Source organism: Mus musculus, chromosome 11, assembly GCF_000001635.26.
Source record: "Mus musculus strain C57BL/6J chromosome 11, GRCm38.p6 C57BL/6J".
NCBI lineage: Eukaryota > Metazoa > Chordata > Mammalia > Rodentia > Muridae > Mus > Mus musculus.
This window is the reverse complement of record NC_000077.6, coordinates 70,622,816-70,638,088: the sequence shown is the minus strand read 5'-3', so window position 1 is coordinate 70,638,088 and position 15,273 is coordinate 70,622,816. Positions and strand designations below refer to the sequence as shown.

General features: G+C 45.4%; 1 long non-coding RNA gene across 3 annotated transcripts; it reads left to right on the top strand.

Annotated features, from left to right (window-relative positions):
- Window positions 1-1,886: 1,886 nt before the first annotated feature.
- On the top strand, window positions 1,887-15,059 carry Gm12315. Of its 3 annotated transcripts, none has more exons than XR_001780246.2 (3): window positions 1,887-3,298; window positions 13,765-13,913; window positions 14,539-15,059. It is a non-coding gene; the product is annotated as a predicted gene 12315 (long non-coding RNA). The 3 variants fall into 3 exon arrangements; XR_879983.2 differs by lacking the exon at window positions 1,887-3,298 and adding an exon at window positions 6,102-6,173; XR_879984.2 differs by lacking the exon at window positions 1,887-3,298 and adding an exon at window positions 10,934-11,198.
- The last annotated feature ends 214 nt before the right edge of the window (window positions 15,060-15,273 follow it).

The following is a 15,273-nucleotide window of genomic DNA, read 5'->3' as shown; positions in this document are numbered from 1 at the left end:
TAGCTTCTCCTCCTCTGTTGTCCACAGCTACTCAGTTACCTGGTCCTTTTAAACACTTCCTGATACTCCTTCCACCTTAACACCCTGCTATCAAATCCTCCTGATTTTAACTCTGGTCTCTTTGAAATCCTTCCATCTTCCACTCCCCAGCCCAAGGCACTATCTTCTTTGCTGCAGTAGCCTTCTGGTTGGTTTCTAAATTTTTTTAACTTCCCTTCTATTTCACCTAGGAGAACTGCAGATTTGCTAGTCTTTCAACTACTAGAACTCACCAGTGCCTCCTGACAGTTCTCAAAAGGCAATCTGAAGTACCTAAACAGGGTCTTCAGAGGCCTACTGGATCTGAAACTTGCCCACCTACCTGCTCAGCCCCATTGTTCAATGCTTTGCTCTCTCCTGATCATTCTCTCTCATACTGAATTTCACTCCTTCTCTTCTTCCTAACTCTTACATATCTGGCAAGTTCCAGCTCAAACTTCATTCCTCTGGAAACTCTATTTTGATTTTGCAAGCCTGGTTAGTTGTCTGGCCCATCTAATGATTAAAGATCCTACCTTCCCAGAAGGGGTATCATATACCTTAGCCTACTTACTGATGACTGCACATTGGGTAGACACAAGCCAGATACAGCTAATTCATAGACTTGCTACTTATATAATTTGCTACATGGAACAACTAAGTATCAGGAGATGAGGCAGAAGGTTGCATAGGTGGAAGCTATCATGGTGAACCTTTGAAGATGTTTTCTCTACTGTGTTGCTATCTGTTTCCAGATAAAAGCCACAGGAAAGGGATACATCACCTAGGCCAGATGCAATGCTGCACATCTTTAATCCCAGCACTTTTGTTAAACAAACAAACAAATAAACATTGGCTAGAGCCAGGCAGTGAGCTACATGTCTCAGATAAAAGCCACAGGAAAGGGATACATCACCTAGGCCAGATGCAATGCTGCACATTTTAATCCCAGCACTTTTGTTAAACAAACAAACAAACAAACAATGGCTAGAGCCAGGCAGTGAGCTACATGTCTGTAGCCTTGGTTAATTTGTAGGCTGAGATGGGAGTTTGACTCCAGCCTGGGCAAAAGAGCAATACCTTGTCTTTAAAACACTGCATGTGGTGGTTCATACCTGTAATTACAGCAACTGTGAGGAGGTTGAGGCAGGAGGATTGCTAAAATGAGGTCAGTTTGGGCTGTATGTGTTTGAGGCCAGCCTGAACTACATAAGATTCTGCCTCCGGGGCTGGAGAAATGGCTCAGTGGTTAAGAGCACTGGCTCCTCTTAGAGAGGACTTGGGTTCAATTCCCAGCAACCACATGGTGGCTCACAGCCACCTGACATAGGATCCAATGCTACCTTCTGGTGTGGCTGAAGACAGCAACAGTGTACTCATATGATTACAAGAAATAAAACAATTTTTGTTGTTGTTGTTTTTTGAGATAGGGTTTCTCTGTGTAGCCCTGGCTATCCTGGAACTCACTATGTAGACCAGGCTGGCCTCGAACTCAGAAATCTTCCTTCCTCTGCCTCCCGAGTGCTGGGATTAAAGGCGTGTGCCACCACGTCCAACTTTTATAGTGTTTTTTTTGTTTGTTTGTTTTTGTTTTTGTTTTGTTTTTGGTTAAAACAAAATTTTAAAAAGAATCTGCCTCAACCCCCAAATGAAAACTTTGGCTACCTCAAAGACTTTCTTTTTTTTTTTTTCTTCGTTTTTCGAGACAGGGTTTCTCTGTGTAGCCCTGGCTGTCCTGGAACTCACTATGTAGACCAGGCTGGCCTCGAACTCAGAAATCTTCCTTCCTCTGCCTCCCGAGTGCTGGGATTAAAGGCGTGTGCCACCACGTCCAACTTTTATAGTGTTTTTTTTTTTGTTTTTTTGTTTGTTTGTTTTTGTTTTTGTTTTTTTTTTGTTTTTGGTTAAAACAAAATTTTAAAAAGAATCTGCCTCAACCCCCAAATGAAAACTTTGGCTACCTCAAAGACTTTCTTTTTTTCTTTTTTTTTTTTTTTTTTTTTTCGTTTTTCGAGACAGGGTTTCTCTGTGTAGCCCTGGCTGTCCTGGAACTCACTTTGTAGACCAGGCTGGCCTCGAACTCAGAGATCCACCTGTCTCTGCCTCCCGAGTGTTTTTTTTTTTGTTGTTGTTGTTGTTGTTGTTTTAAAAGACTTTCTTGGTAGAAAAGCCAGACATGGAATTACGAGGCCAGGAACAGTGCCCAGAAACATGCTGTTGAACCAGTCTGGTGAGCATAACTGCCCATGGTGCAAGACCAAGTCACTGAAGATTGCCTCTGCCCAGCCACTGAGCCAGATATTGTTCCACAACCTCCAGTGCTGCAGAGACTCCTACACTGTCCCTCTTTCTCTGTGATTATGAACGAAGGCAAACCTGGATGTGAGTCTGGTTGCTCATATGCCTGTGACCCAACTGCCAAGAGAGCCTAGGAAGGCAAAGGTTTGGTTATTTTCAGCTTCTGAAATAGGACGCATGTTCTGTTTCTTCAAAGATACTGTTAAAGAACAAACATGAAAGAGGTTCATGTTCTCTCTACCTAAATGGTCCTGCATTTTGTTCTACTCAAGGGTCAATTTCCTGTACCAGGATCCTTGCTTTGGTCATGAAGTAACAATAGGGTTCCCTGCCTGAGTGCACAAGTACAGAAACAGTGGGTAACTGATTGATGACATTTTCATCTCTTTATTGTATAAAGGTGGGAGTACAAATACAAGAACACCTGTGTGGAAACAGAGGACAGCTTGTGAGCGGGGGTGGGGGGGAGAGAACTCTCTTTCCACCATGTGGGTCCCAGGAAAATCATACTTGGGTCACCAGGTTTGGTGGCAAATTCCTTTTACTTGATGACCCATCTTGCCAGCCTGATTTATATTCCTAATAAAATGATCTATTTCACTTAGATGTTCAAATTTATTATTACATTTATACTTTTAATAATGTTATTATCTCTCTGTGTGTTTATTTGTGTGTGTTGTGTATGCATGTGTCCACACGTCACAGAACATATGTAGAGGCAGAGGACAGCTATGTAGAATCAATTCTCTTCCACCTTTATGTGGGATCCAGGGATCAAACAAACTCCGTTCATCAAGCTTGCATGAAGCATTTACCCAGTGAGACATTTTGATACCCATGATGCTTTCTTCACTTGTCCAAGCTTCCACATCTAGGAACTAGAGATGTGTCCCTCAGAGTCTCAGTGTTGTTTTTGCTACCCCTCCTCCAGGAATGCTACCATCCCATCGGATTTGATTCTGGTCAGCTTGCTTGGATCCAGGTATGCTATGTGAAGTGAGTGGAAACACCAGGGATGGGCCACTTGGAGGAGGCGAGCAGTGGCTTCTGACCTGGAAAAAAAACGGTGGTGTCTGTGGACATGTACAGTACTGTCTGCTTTGGGTTACCTTGGTCACTCCTACACCCGCAGAGATGGCTTAGCTTGTAACAGTGCCGCTGCTCTTGAAGAGGTCTGGAGTTTGGTTCTCAGAATCCATGGTGGGCAGCTTGCAAATGTCTTTAACTTCAGCTCGAGATGATGGACCCCTCTTCCAGCTTCCAAAGGCTGGAAGATCCTCTGGGAACTGGTGTTACAGGCAGTTGTGAGCTGTCATGTAGGTGCTGGGAATTACATTTGGCGATGGCAACCAGTGTTCTTAAGAACTGAGTAATCTCCCAGGCTGTTTTCTTGCTTTTGGGACAGCGTCTTATTATATAGTACTAGCTAGCCTGGAATGCTTTGTACTCTCTGTAGAATACCAATGCCCATATTAAAAATGTTGAAGTGAACATTTTAAAAGTTTTTTCCCTTTTTTAAAGACAGAGTTCTATTATGTACCCTTAGCTGTCCTGGAACTTGCTGAATAGGCCAAGCTGGTCTTGAACTCAAAGATCTATCTATCCCTACCTCCCAAGGATTGAGACATGGTGGTTGGTGCCAGCATAAGCTATCACACCTGGCTCTTACTAAGATATTGATATAAATTTATTGACTCTATATATCAGTTTGAATAAAACTGATGGTTTCGGGCTGGTGAGATGGCTCAGTGGGTAAGAGTACCCGACTGCTCTTCCAAAGGTCTGGAGTTCAAATCCCAGCAACCACATGTTGGCTCACAACCATCTGTAATGAGATCTGACCCCTCTTCTGGTGTGTCTGAAGGCAGCTACAGTGTGCTTACATATAATAAATAAATCTTTAAAAAAATAAATAAAACTGATGGTTTCGTTATTGAGTAATGTTGGGAATGGAATGGAGGTCCTCTGCTAGAATAACACACACTTTTGATCACTGAGCCACCTCTCTAGTTCCCTCAGGACCTTTTATTTGAAGTAAGGTCTCGCTAGCCCAGGCTAGCCTTGAACTCATATTTATTTAGGTCTCTTTTTTTGTTTGTTTTTTTTTTGTTTTTTTTTTTGTTTTTTTTGTTTTTTTTTTTTTTTGGTTTTTTGAGACAGGGTTTCTCTGTATAGCCCTGGCTGTCCTGGAACTCACTTTGTAGACCAGGCTGGCCTCGAACTCAGAAATCCGCCTGCCTCTACCTCCCGAGTGCTGGGATTAAAGGCGTGGGCCACCATGCCTGGCTCAAGCAAAATATCTATATGCATAACATGAAATAATTTTAATTTTTTTAAAAAGAAAACAACCAGCCGGGCAGTGGTGGCGCACGCCTTTAATCCCAGCACTCGGGAGGTAGAGGCAGGCGGATTTCTGAGTTCGAGGCCAGCCTGGTCTACAAAGTGAGTTCCAGGACAGCCAGGGCTATACAGAGAAACCCTGTCTCGGAAAAAAAAAAAAAAAAAAAAAGACATTTAACCACAAAGATGTTTTGCTTTCGTGCATGCATGTATGGTGCTCATAGTGGCAAGAGGATCTCTTGTGAATTTGAGACCAGCCAGGTCCACACAGTGAGTTCCAGGAGACCCTGTCTCAAAACACACAAAAAAAGAACCTAAAAAATCGTCAGTCTCTATGCCCTTCCTTTTGTTCCTTTTGCACTGGCGAGAACTTGCAGACCTCATGGACTAAGAGCCCTAGTTCCTGGTTCCTGAGCTTAGAGGGAATGTCATCATGAAGTATGACATTTGCAGTTGTGTTTGTGAAAATCGTCTTTGTTAAGTTTAGCAAGTCCCACTCCATTCCTTCCTTCCTGTTCCTGTAGAGCACTCTCTACCAGCCCCTTAGATCATAGCTGACGGTATTACTGTTGCTAATTCTTTCTCTACCTCTACCCGTTGTAGAAGGATGTCAGCTTTCCCACTTGCAGTGGCACTTCAGCCCTTTGAAGATTCTGCATAATTCTTAGTATATTCTCTGAGATATATTTAGACAAACATCAGGCCAGGCTATGGTGGCACATGCCTTTAATCTCAATGTTTGGGATACATGGGTAGGCAGATCTCTGGAGTCCAGCCTTGTCTACAGAGTGAATTCCAGGACAGCCAGTGAAATTCTGTCTTAAAGAAACAAACAAACAAAACAGAAGAATAGAGGATGGCCCGGCATGGCGAAGCACATCTTTAGTCCCAGCACTTTGGAGACAGAGGCAGGCATATCTCTGTGAGTTCAAAGCCAGCCTGCTTTACATAGTGAAGTCCAGGACATAAAGAGACCCTGTCTCAAGAACAAACAGACAAAATAATCAACATTTTAGGGTTTGTTTTTATTATTAATTTCACTTCATTCCTTGAGAATGCTCTTGCTGGAAATAGGATTCTATGTTAGCAGTTCTGCTCTGGTTTGGTTTGCTTTTTCAGCACTAGGAAAACATTGTGCGAGGGCCTGGAGAGTCGCCCCTTTGGTAGAGTGTCTGCCTGGTGTGCATAGAGCCCTGGGTTGGAGCCCAGCTCTGAGCAGAATGGGAGTGGTGGGGTATACTTATATATAATCCCAGCCTGGGGGGGGGGGTTGGGGGCAGGGGGAAGACCAGGAATTCAAAGCTCTCCCTGGCTAGAGCCAGCCTGGCATACATGGAGTCTCAAAAACAGGTGAGGAGGCGGGACTAGAGAGGGTGAAGGGCACTTGTTGCTCTTGCAGAGGACCTGGCTTCATGGCCAGCACTGAGCAGTGGCTCACAACTGTCCGGCTCTTTAGTTCCAGAGGATCAGACACTCTCTTCTGATTTCCACATGCACAAGTGTGCCCGTGTGTATGCGTAAGTGTGCCCATGTGTATGTGCAGACAGAGCACTCATACACATAAAATAAGTAATCCAAAAAAGGTTTTTAAAAAAGGTTTTTACTTGGACTCGAAAGATGGCTCAGCAGTCAAGAGCACTAACTGCTCTTCCAGAGGCCCTGAGTTCAATTTCTAGCAACCACATGGTGGCTCACAGCCATCTGTAATAGGAACCCATACCCCTCTTCTGGTGTGTCTGAAGACAGCTACAGTGTACTCACATACATTTAAAAAATATTCTTTTTTTTTAAAGATTCATTTATTTATTATATGTAAGTACACTGTAGCTGTCTTCAGACAATCCAGAAGAGGGAGTCAGATCTTGTTATGGATGGTTGTGAGCCACCATGTGGTTGCTGGGATTTGAACTCTGAACCTTCGGAAGAGCAGTCGGGGGCTCTTACCCACTGAGCCATCTCACCAGCCCAAGAAAAAAAAAATCTTAGTTTGGAGAAAAATTCAGTCACGAGCCAGGCATAGTTACCCTGGCCTGTAATCCCACCACTGTGGAGACTGAGGCAGGAAGAGCTTTAGGCTAACCTGGGCTACATGATGTCTTGGACTGGAGTTCCTTGGGCTTAGCCCATTTGGGGTTGTCATAGTTTCATCTTTGATGCTGTAATCCTCTCCCTTTCCTGCTCTCTCTTTTTTCTCTCTCCTTCCTTTCCTTTCTCTTTCTCCTTTCTTCCTTCCCTTTCTTAGAATTTCACTATGTAGCCCAGATAGCTTACAACTCTCAATCTTTCTGCCTCTGTTGCTGTAAGGAAACATCTCTGTTGGCTCTGACCAAAAGCCACCTAGGAGGGGAAAAGATTTATTTGGCTTATACTTCCAGGTCACAGTTCATCACTGAGACGAGTCATCAGAAGCTGAAACAAGAACTTGAAGGAGAAACCATGAGGGACTTTGCTGTTGGTTTGGTTCTCCGGCTCCCCTGTAGGCTCAGGCATAGCTAGCTAGCTTTTATTGTTTTTCCTTTTATTTATGCATATATGTGTGAACCTATATTAATCACATGTTCAGGAGCCCCCTGAGGCCAAAAGAAGGCCCTAGGTCCCCTGGATCTGGAGTTACAGGTGACCTTCCTGCCTCAGCCTCTAGAGTGCTGGATTTTCCAGAAACACCAGCAGGCATGGTTATAAATGGTTGGTCTCCTTCAGCAGCCGAGAGCAGTCGGGGCTTTTGTTTTAAGTGTATGTGCCCGGGTGTTGTTTCTCCTCTTCCTCTTCTTTCCCACCACACTCCCCAGCTGTCTGGGGCAGAAAGATCACTGAAACCAGGAGTTGGGAACTAACCTGAGCAAAGCATCAAAACACTATCTAAAAGAGACAGAGGAGCAGGGGGAGGAGGAAGAGAGGAGGACAGCAGGGGAAGTGGGGTGGAAGGGACCGATTCTGAGTCCCCGGAGCAGTCTATGTGTGAGTGCAGTGGCTCCAGCAGGGCTTGCATGGCCGGCCGAGTCACTGATTCAGCTCAGGCTTGAGATCTAGCTGAGGTTTCTCTGGACTCTAAACAGGAGCAACAGGAGCAGCCTCTCAGCAGAGCGTTCTCTGCTTCTCTTGGCTTTAGCTCTGGGGCAAGTCCAGGAGGAGAACTGTACTTTGCTCATCTGGGCCGGATTAGTTACTGTATAAAGTCCTACAGCCCTTGCCCGGGCTCTAGGACACCTTGCCTTTTCTGGTTGATGTTGTTGTTGTTTTTGTTTCCTGTTTTTTTTTTTGTTTGTTTGTTTGTTTGTTTTGAAGCAGGGTCAAACTCAAGATCCTCCTGCCTCATTTCTGAGTTTGAGGCCAGCCTGGTCTACAGAGTGAGTTCCAGGACATCCAGGGCTACACAGAAAAACCCTGTCTCGAAAAATGAAAACAAAAACAAAAAAATCAACAACAACAACAAAAAAACCAACAAAAAACGATCCTCCTGCCTCAGTCTCAAGTGCTAGCATTATTACATTTGCAGCTTTAGATCTGACTTTTTGTGTTTCTTCTAGCGTCATTTTATTACAGTGCACTTTGGAGTGGGGTGCAGATTACAATTCGGGAACTGGGATTGAATTTAGAGACTTGTTTTGAAGGTTTATTTATTTTTGTTTTATATATGTTTGCCTGCATGTATGCACGTCTGGTGCCCTCTGGGGGTCAGAAGAGGACATAAACAAAGCTGTATACTAACCATACCAGTGGATTTGGGTTGATGGGGAAAGTTCACAAGGCCCTGCTCCTAGATGAAAAGCTCCAGTCCCTGGCTGCTGGGGAGGGAGAATGGCTTTTCTCCCCGGATGAGGCCTCTGTTTGGTTTCTAAGCCGAGTGGTCAGCCTTAAATATTTGCACACAGGAGCAGCCCTCAATGCACAAGAGAACTTGTTCTTGCAGAGGACCTGAGTTTGACTCTTACCACCTACATGGTGGCTTACAACTGTCTGTAACTCCATTTACAAGGGGTCCAGTGCCCTCTTCTGACCCTTCTGAGCACAGGGCATGTACATGATGTGCATACATACATAACATGAAATTTTAAAACTTCTTTCTCTATGGGGTAGGGGATGGCTCTGGTTAAGAGCACCGACCGCTCTTGCAGAGGATATATGTTCAATTCCCAGCATCCACATGGTGGTTCACAATCACCTGTAACTCCAGTTCTGACTTTCATGGGCACATGGCACACTGACATACATACAGGCAAAACATTCATACACATAAAATAAATCTTTAAAAAAAATCCTCGCTGGTGAGAGGGCTCAGTGGATAAGAGCCCTGACTACTCTTCAGGAGGTCCTAAGGTCAAATCCCAGGAAGCACATGGTGGCTCACAACCATCCCTAATGACATATGACACCCTCTTCTGGTGTCTAAAGACAGCTACAATGTACTTACATATAATAAATAAATTCTTTAAAAAAAAAAAAGGGGGGCTGGTGAGATGGCTCAGTGGGTAAGAGCACCCGACTGTTCTTCCGAATGTCCAGAGTTCAAATCCCAGCAACCACATGGTGGCTCACAGCCATCTGTAACAAGATCTGACGCCCTCTTCTGGAGTGTCTGAAGACAGCTACAGTGTACTTACATATAATAAATAAATAAATCTTTAAAAAAAATCCTCAAATCCCACCCCACCTCGCCCCCCACTCCCACTCCCCTCTGACTGAGGACCAGGCTGTAACTCTCAGCTACTGTTCCAACACCATGTCTGCTGCTAGGATAATGGACTAAACATCTGGAATTAGCAATGCTTCTGAGAAGACCAGACATCATCCTTGGACTTGCTGCCCAAGGATTTCACAGAGTCAAGATTTCCCAATAAGATTTACATGCAGCTAATTAAAGATAAGAAAGCAGAGTCACAGTGTTCAGCTGCCGGGAGAAGCCAGAGGAATCCAGTTCTGGGGTCATCTGGTGGTCTAAGAGCCCTGTAGCCATCATTGTGGGTTTCCAAGTTGTGTGGGCCTCCTGTTATCACAAAGGCCTCTAAAGATCCTCATTAAATCTAGGCCTACTTCACCATTAAAAAAAAGCAGACATGTTTTAATGTCTTCTTTGTTTTTATTTTATTTTTTTTAAGATTTACTTATTTATTATATGTAAGTACACTGTGGCTGTCTTCAGACGCACCAGAAGAGGGCGTCAGATCTCATTATGGATGGTTGTGAGCCACCATTTGGTAGCTGGGATTTGAACTCAGGACCTTTGGAAGAGCAGTCAGTGCTCTTACCCGCTGAGCCATCTCACCAGCCCAAAGCTTTTCTTCAAATTTCACAGCTTTTTTTTTTTTTTTTTTTTTTTTTTGCTTTTTCGAGACAGGGTTTCTCTGTATAGCCTTGGCTGTCCTGGACACCAGGCTGGCCTCGAACTCAGAAATCCGCCTGCCTCTGCCTTCCAAGTGCTGGGATTAAAGGCATGTGCTATCACTGCCCGTGTTTTTATTTTTATTTTTAAAGATTTATTTATTTATTTTATGTAAGTACACTGTAGCTGTCTTCAGACACACCAGAAGAGGGCGTCAGATCTTGTTACGGATGGTTGTGAGCCACCATGTGGTTATTGGGACTTGAACACTGGACCTTTGGAAGAGCAGTCGGGTACTCTTACCACACTGAGCCATCTCACCAGCCCTTATTTTTTTCTAAACAGCTCCCCTCTTCCTTTTTTTCCCTTTCAGTTTTTCTGTCTCTCTGTCTCTGTGACTCTGTCACTGTCTCTGTCCCCAACCCCTCTCATTTCTCTCACTACATAGCCCTCTATATGGCCTGTAGCTGTCTTCAGACACTCCAGAAGAGGGAGTCAGATCTTGTTACAGATGGTTGTGAGCCACCATGTGGTTGCTGGGATTTGAACTCTGGACCTTCGGAAGAGCAGTTGGGTGCTCTTACCCACTGAGCCATCTCACCAGCCCCAGGCTGACTTCTAACTCACAGAGATCTTCCTGTCTTCCTGTCTTCCTGTCTCTGCCTCCTAAGTGCTGGGATTAAAGGCCATGCTTGTAGTTTTTGTTGTTGTTGTTGTTGTTCTGGGTTTTGTTTTGTTGGCGCAGCAACTAAAATCCTAATCTTGTAAGCCTATTAAATCTAAATCCTCAGGTGTCAAATCCTGATGGATCTACCATTGAAACTGGAAGACACTCGTAGCTACACCTTGTCCTCACACTATCCCCATTTGAAGGGCTTGTTGTTTTAAAGTTAATTTGCTGAGTGTGTGTGTGTGTGTGTGTGTGTGTGTGTGTGTGTATAGGTATCTGCATGCCACACTGCGTGTGTGGAGTCAGAGGACAACTCTGGGAGTTGCTTTTCATCTTTCACCTTGCTGAGTCTCTCGTTTCTGTTGCTCTACTGGTTCCAAAGGTCAAACTCTGGTCTTCAGGCTTGTGCATCGAATGCCTGTCTGACCCATCTATGGCCTTATTTGTTTTGTAAGACAGTCTCAGTCTTGCCTCTAGGCTGACCTTGAACACACTAGTCTCAAGGTCATAGGGCTGGATCTTCCTGCGCCAGTCTCCTGAATTGGATTACAGGTATTATGACTGGTTTCAATGTCAGCTTGCCACAAATGAGAATCACCTGAGTAGAAAGCTTCACCTGAAGATCTGTCCTGACTGCCTTGACTAGAGTGGAAGACCTGCCCCGATTGTGAACAGGACCGTCAGGCAGCAGTCCAGATACGGAGGGTATTCAGAAGGACATTCATTCTCTTGCCTAGTGCTTGGTTGGCCTTCCTGCCCGATTCCTGTCTCTGCTTCTGCTGCTCCCTTCCTTGATAGCAGAGTCACCATTCCAAGCCTTCATAGTGGAATAGGGACCAGCAGCTCTCAAAGAGCTTTCAACTTTCCAGCACCGGATTGGGAGCACTGAAGCATCCCATCTTGAGGACTGAGTAACACACACACACACACACACACACACACACACACACACACACACACACACACGACAGGATTTCTTTTTGTAACCCTGGCTGCCTCTGCCTCTGCCCCTCCTCTGCCCCTCTGCCCCTCCACTGCCCCTCTGCCCCTCTGCCCCTCTGCCCCTCTCCTCTGCCTCCTGAGCTTTGGGTTTAAAGGAGTGTACCACCACCACCCTATCCCATGTTTTTTTTTCTATGGCAGTGGTTTTGGTACACTGTTTTAAAAAAAAAATCCCACCCCCAAATCACAAAAGACTCCTATAGTCTCTTCAGTTAGTTCTAGTTTTCTTTGGTACTCTCTAATTCACCTGGGTTTGCTTTTTATCTGGTGTGAAGTGTGGGAGTAGCTTGCTTGCTTTCTCACCATAGATGCCATTGCTCATTGTGTTGATAATGGCCTCTCCCACTGATGTCCAGAGTCCCCTCCTTCTTCCCAGGACCCGGGAACTGGCACTCCTGCTGGTACAGTGTTGCTGCTGTTTTTGTGAGGTGTTCTAATATTGGGTAGGCTGAGTCCCTCCTATGGTCCTTTTCAAAACTGACAAAGCTCTTCATGAACCTTTATGCTGGTATGTATGTATATTTTTAAATGAGTATCAAGTTTCTTTTTAAAAGTATTTATAGATTACCTTAGGGAGAATGGACATATTTATAATATTAAGGTAACTCATTGACATAGGTGCCAATCACTTAATTTATATAGAATCCACTGTAATAATTCTTCCTCCTCCTTCTTGTTCTCCTCTTCCTCCTCTTCTTTGATTGTATTTATTTTATGCTTTAGTGTTTTCTTGAATACACCACGTGCATGCAGTGCCCGCAGAGGCCAGAAGGGGGCATAGGATCCCCTGGAGTCACAGATGATTGTGAAGGACCCAGTGGGGATCCCTGACATTATTAGTGATACTCTGTTAGGCTTGCAGACAGGAACCTAGCATAACTCCTCGGAGAGGCTCTACCCAGCAGTTGACTGAAGCAGATGCAGATATACAGAGCCAAGCATTGGATGGAGGTCGGGGACTTTTATGGAAGAGCTGGGGGAAGGATTGAAGGAACTGAAGGGGATGGCAGCCCAATAGAAACATCAACAGGGTCTACTAACAAGGAGCCCTGGGAGCTCGCAGAGACTGAGCCACCAACCAAAGCACACACACAAGCTGGAACGAGGCCCTCAGCACGTATGTAGTAGATGTGCAGCTCAGTCTCTATGTGGGCCCCCAACAACTGGAGTGGAGGCTGTCCCTAAAGCTGTAGCCTGACTGTAGTATCCATTCACCAACAGGGGTACCTTGTCTGGCCTCGAAGAATGTCAGAGTGGGGGGCTACCTGGGAGGGGGGCACTCCTATGAAGGAGAAGGGGAGGGGGATGGAGGGAGAGACTCTGTGAGGGGGGTCTAGGGAAGGGGTAGCATTTGGGATATAATAAATATTAATTTTTAAAAGGTTAAAATAAATAAATTATAAATTAAAAAAAAAACACTGTAGGAAGCTGCCAGCTTTCCAAAGTGGCTGTCTACTTTACTGTTTTTTGTTGTTTGTTTGTTTGTTTTCGTTGTAGCTGGGTGTTTGTTTGTTTGTTTGTTTTTCGAGACAGGGTTTCTCTGTGTAGCCCTGGAACTCACTTTGTAGACCAGGCTGGCCTTGAACTCAGAAATCTGCCTGCCTCTGCCTCCCAAGTGCTGGGATTAAAACTGTGCACCACCACACCCAGCAGTGGTTGTTTTAAGACAGGGTCTCACTACATAGCTCAGGCTGACCTGGAGCTTGCTAGGTAGAGCAGGCTGTAGAACTCAGAGACACCTTCCCGCCCCCTGCACCTGTCTCTGCTAGGACTAAAGACCCATACCACTTCACCTGGCATCATCTGCTTTCAAATGAGTGGCATAAATATTCAGTATTGATAGTGAGCATATTAAAGCACATTGAGGCCATAGCATCAATTGTTAGCACCATCTGCCTACTGCATCCCTGTGTTATTTGAGTCCTACCTCAAACTGCTTTGGGGACTACGGTTGGTTACTTGGTTTGTTCAACTGAGACAGGGTCTGATGTAGCCACGGTTGGCCTTCAACTCCTGATCCTCCTGCCTACATCTCTCAAGTGCTGGGATTCCAGCGTGCTGGCTAGAATTTCTTAGAAGTTTTTCTAACTCTGAGCCCTTCCCTCCTGCCTTTCAGGTTCCACATGCAGGTTCATCACCTCATTCTCTAAACCCAAGTCATGGTGCCTGGCTTTCCCCATGGATGGATGTGCTGTCCAGGTGCTGTTGATTGACGTGAGGCATCCCTTCACATTACATCATCTTGTGTTTGGCCTTTAACCTGAGGTGAGAAATTGTTTCTGAAATATCCTTCACCCAAGGTGACCAGACTTTTGTGTACTGGGGAAGACCTGGGGACCTTTTTTCTTTGTAAACTTTTTGTTGTATTTGTTATACCTTGTGGGAACTAAAAGGGGGCAGAGAAAGGAGGGGGAGGGAGGATAGCCCACACCCGGCCAGAGTTCCTCCTATGCTCTGGGCAGGAGGATGCAGGAGGTCTGCCAGACACTTTCCACTCGGCCCCGTGTGGGCATGTAAGCTACTGACCCCACTTGATGGGGAGCGGACAAGGGGTAGCCCCCAAAACCAGGGGGTTCCGGGGCGACACCCTGTAGCCCCAAGGTTATGGGAGAGAGGGCTGAGGGAGAGAGGTTTTCACGCAGGCAAGAGTAAGCGCGGATGAACAGACAGGCTATGGTTTTAGAGCTTTATTGTAGAAAGGCAGGGGGAAAGGAGAGGTGGAAGGAGAGAGAGAGAGACCGGCTGTGGCCAAAGGAGACAAAGGGAAAAGGGAGAGAAAGAAGAAAGGCTAGAGTAAGAGGGAGAGACAAGGAAGAACAAGAGGAGCAAGAGAGCGAGGAGGGGCCAAACAGCCCCTCCTAAAGTATGCTGCTATCTTTTCTGTTTCTAGGTAACTGGGGAGGAGTCTAGCCTGAAGGTCGGAAGCTTGGAACTTTGCCTACGTGACTATTAAACCATGCTTCTCTTGTCGGGGCTGAGGGGTTGGTAACTTAGACAGGAGCCACAGTTCCAGGAGACATGAGAGAGAGAACGCCTTCTGTCCCATGTAGGTGAATTATCACTACCAGGTCCCGGGGTTCCACACCTCAGCTCTACTGGAGATCAGACTGTCTGTGTATAGCCCAACGCCCCACAATACCTGTGTGTATATCTGTGCACGGTGTGCATGCCTGGCTCTGAGAGGCCAGAAGAGGGTGCTGGAGCTCCTGGGACTGGAGTTCTAGAAAGTGGAAAACCCTTGTGCTCTGGCCTGGTAACTCCTTGCTTGTACCCAGATCCCCAAAGGAACTTCGGAGTGCTCCTCTCTTGCCTTCTCATCTCATTTTTTGGACATTAAGTATTGCTTTGTAGCCCAGGCTGCTTTTGAATCTCCTCATTTCTCAATGCTGGGATTAAAGGTGGGCTTTAGCCACACTTGGCACTTGTCTATTTTTATTGTTGAAAGGCCTTTTCTCAAAACTGTATCTCGAGTTCTCTGGTATTATTTTTTTTAAAATACTTTTTTGGTTTTAAAGACAGGATTTCTTTCTGTGTATAGCTCTGACTGTCCCGGAACTTCCTTTGTAGACCAGGCTGGCCTCAAACTCACAAAGATCCTCCTGCCTCTGCCTCCTGTGTGCTGGGA